A 4,556-nucleotide genomic window follows, 5' to 3' on the forward strand; every position below is an offset into this window, starting at 1 on the left:
TATAAAATGAAAATATACCCGCACTATGTGCGGGATAAACTCTAGTGTACTATTAAAAGGGGAGGAGTCCTCGAAAATCTACTTAAACAAGTTGTTGGATATATTCACTAGAAACTTAATATGTCTCATTTTATATTGTTTTAACTAATCAAAATATACAATCTGTTACATTAGAATCTTTTTTCAATTGATAGGTTTTAGTCACATATTTGGTGGGTCCCTTATCTAACCTAAATCGGCAACAACTCTCTTTAATAACTATATCATAATTAAGTTTCAAGTTATTAGAACTTATCATAATTCATCACCCACATATAAACAAAAAAAAAAATGTTAACCTAATTACTCATAATCGTTGGAAAAACCATAGAACAACCACATAAACAAAAAGCATAGAATAACCGTTGACCGTATTTTAATGAACTGGACGTTGTTCACTTATGATGGTACCCTATCATATGAATAAATATGTATTTCAATATATGCATGATTCATTAAGTATTTTCTTAAACGCTTCAACATATTTTTATGATATATTTTCTTGAACAATATTAGATCACACAGACTTCTTTTAATTATCTACCAGTGGTTTGTCCGTCCTTCGGGCGGAAATATTATATTTGTTTAGTTTAACTTTGATGCTTGTTTACATTTTTGATGTGTTTTAGTTTTTATTTGTTATTAATATGTTTTATGACATTCTATTATTTAATTATTATCATTTATTTTTAAATTTTATTTAATGAAAGCATTTCTTTATCTTCGATTCATCTTTTGTACATATTAATTATGTTCTTTTTAAAAAAATATATTAAATATATAATGTTTAATATTCTATCAAAATACTGTAGAATGTTTGACAAAATTTTAAGCGTAAACAAAATAATATATGCCTAAAAATGTTGTCGTGAAGTTTTAGTTTTATACTTCTCATGATTTCTTTTTTTACTAAATGATTTATTATTTTCCAAACTTTGAGACCGAAACTCGTGAACCAAATGTAACCTATAAATACCAATCACATTTTTTTATCTAAGTTTCAGAGTATACATTTTTAATAATAATGAACATCATTCATAATGCAACTTCCACTGGACCCATGAATCCTCTTTATGCATAATTTGACGCGAAGGAACTGCATATACTTAGCATTGTCGGTATATCCCGTTAGGGTATTTTTAGGGATACGCATGAGTTTATCATTTATAAATTACAAATTCATATAAGAAATGTGATAGTAGGATAATGTTGTATTTTTTATAGAAACTCAATGAAAATTTTGATATGGATTTTTAGATGGTTCATGTAAAAATTATAACGCACTTGAATCTAGAAAATTTCCCATATAAAGTTTCTAATAAATATTATTATTACTACATCAAAGAATCGGTTAGTTTATGTATAATAACCATCATTTTTTTTGTTTATGAGAGGATTTATAAATTTAGAACACTATATAAGAAATACAAAAGCAAAAGTATATATTGATCCTGAAGTAAAAAATAAATAAATCACCAACCTTTCTATAAGGTTATAAGCATACAGATAAAAATATGAAAGACTAAACTGAGGGTAGGTCATGATATAGACGGTAGAAAATGATTACCACAGAAATAGCAACTCGAGTGTTTGTTACTAACTAATATGAGTGGTAAAAGCTAAGAATTGAAAAAGATCTCGCCGGATATTATCGAATCGCACGATACCAAGTATTTATGCCCTAAACTTTTCTCCCAGCTTTACCAATTAACAAAACACAGGAATGGTATGTTGCAAGTTGGACACATGAACTTGCAAAAACACCATACACTCACGTGAAACACGCGCTTGCATCCCACCAGAATCCTAAAGACGTTTACTTCGAAATCATCCAAACAGATCACACATCATGTGTGACACATGTATCTGCTCTGATTCCATCGTCACCGCATTTTGCTCCTTTCTTCGTGCTGCTAGCGGGCTTGGCAGATTCCTCATCCCCAATTCCTTATGTTCCTTCATGCATGTGGTTCTCATTAATATGTTCCAGATTCGTTAGGTCAACCGTGGTGACTTCAAGAAATGAAGAAAAAATGGAGACATTTGAGGTAGATCTTTAGCTAAAACTTCAGCACACCACAACCGCAACACCGAGCTCGCAAAATTTAGGAAAATGGAGGAATTTTTCAAGTAGAGAATTTTAATAACCATCCGAAGGATCAGTAAGAAGAAGAGATAAGGAAATGGTTTCCTCACCAGTATAATTGCCTTCGGTGAAGTTGTTCCAAGAGATAAGCTGCTCAGGATGGAAAAGCTGACGGTAAGTTCCCGCACAGACTTCATCGATAACAGTGGGCTCGAGATCAACGAATAAAGCATCAACCATAGTATCACCGCCAAGGAACCCAAACAAATCTATGATCAGGTTCTTCGCTCAACCAAAAAAAAAAAAACAAATCCACCGAAAATGAAGAAATTCTGAAAGTGAATCAAACCAATGGATTCCATTGTGTATTCACAAAAGGGAAAAGATAAATTCTACAGGGAAAAAGCGTATTCTCACCTAGTGTAGTTGGTTCAATGGGAGGAAGATATTTCCACCTCAGAGTTCTTTTTTCTTTCTCTAAACTACCACGTATACGTTCTTTCAACAAATTGAAGCTAGCTTTCAGTCTCGGTGTACTGTCAAAGTCTTCCATGTTACAGACAGAAGTTCCTATAAATATGGAAAATGCCAAAATAATGTTTTAGCTCAGGAAAAGGCAGAGGTTGAAACAAAAAATCAATAGGTTAGTTCAACGAATCACAAAGGCAAATCATAGCTGAGAGAAAGTAAGGTGTTCATGAAAACATAAATTTTCATGCCTTGTGCGAAATGGAAGTTGCTCATGGAAAAACTTAATTCAGAATAATAAACCTCGTGTAAAGATTCCACTGCAGAAATCAAATTTTTGGTGTAGTCACTAACAACACCTTCGATCGATCTCCCATATGTTTTGTCAGCAGATTGGAAGAATAAAAAAAAAACTCCAGAAGCTTTACAGACGTTCATGCCCTAGGTGGTTCGAGGCGGCGGCGTCTCCACGGGATAAGCCGAATAGGGAGATACTGTGACAGTAACATCTGATTGACAAAATTAAGAAGTTTTGATGTGAGATCAGAGGCGGATCTAGACACATTTACAGTTGGGGGCACAATGTTAAAAGTATCAAAAATATAATTAGATTGGGGACACTCTTCGTATTTTTCCCATAAACTATATTATATTTAATCAAATACACTTAGATTATGTAAGATAAAACAAAAAAAAGTAGGGGGCACATGACCCCATACCCGTACGTTTGCGTCCGCCCCTGTTTGAGATGATCAGGAATTGGCTACACAACAATATTGAGAAGAAAAATCCAACTCTCGAGGATAATCATAAGAGCAAACAAATCATTAGTCCTCGGTAGAAATAAGAACATGGTAAATCGGGAAAATAGACAGTGGAGCATTAACTTTTTAATTGATGAAGAGCGTGTCAATCCCCCCCTCCCCCCCCAATGAGCTGTCCTCCTTTCTTCACATTATGAGCCTCCCAAAACCGAAACAGACGCATCTGGACTTTCTTACCAAAGCGACCGACTTTCAATGAAAAATGTTTGAATCAATATTTTAAAAAAATATCATCAGATTTATATGATATTTTATTGGGTCAACCAGTATCATATGGCGGGTTAATGATGAGTTCTTACCAAATTTTATCAGGTTTTTACATGTTGAGTTTTAGCTTAATCCAGATCGGATTATATATGGATCACCGGATTTATCAATTCAACTGCGGGTTTGGATCGGGTACAAAAACATTGCTAAAACTATTGAAAACCTACAAATTCATACTATTAAAGAATCACAAATAAAATAGTTTATTCACTTTTAAGTACTACTAAAAAGTATTACAAAAGTTTGAATCAATTTTTTAAAAAATATTATCAAATTAGATGATATTTTATCGGGTCAACCAGTATCAGATGGCGGGTTAATGAGGAATTTTTCCAAATTTTAAGTTTTTACATATTAAGTTTTAACTGAGTCCATATCAGATTATAAATGGATCACAGGATTTATCAATTCAACCGCGGGTTTGGATCGGGTACAAAATCATTGCTAAAACTATTAAAAACCTACAAATTCATACTATTAAAGAATCACAAATCAAATATTTTATTCACTTTTAGGTACTACTAAAAAGTATTGCAAACGTTTGAATCAATGTTTTAAAAAATATTTTCAAATTTATATGATATTTTATCAGGTCAACCAGTATCAGATGGTGGGTTAATGATGAATTTTTTTCAAATTTTATCAAGTTTTTACATATTAAGTTTTAACTTAGTCCATATCAGATTATATACGGGTCACCAAAATTATCAATTCGGCCATAAGTTTGGATCAGGTACAAAAACATTGCTAAAACTATTAAAAACCTAAAAAAATCATACTATTAAATTAGCTCAAAATCTGCAAAACAAATCTTATGTTTCACCAACTCAACAAATGTAACTCTTATAAAATTCACATAAAATATAAAGATG

This window comes from Brassica oleracea, chromosome C8 (assembly GCF_000695525.1).
Source record: "Brassica oleracea var. oleracea cultivar TO1000 chromosome C8, BOL, whole genome shotgun sequence".
NCBI lineage: Eukaryota > Viridiplantae > Streptophyta > Magnoliopsida > Brassicales > Brassicaceae > Brassica > Brassica oleracea.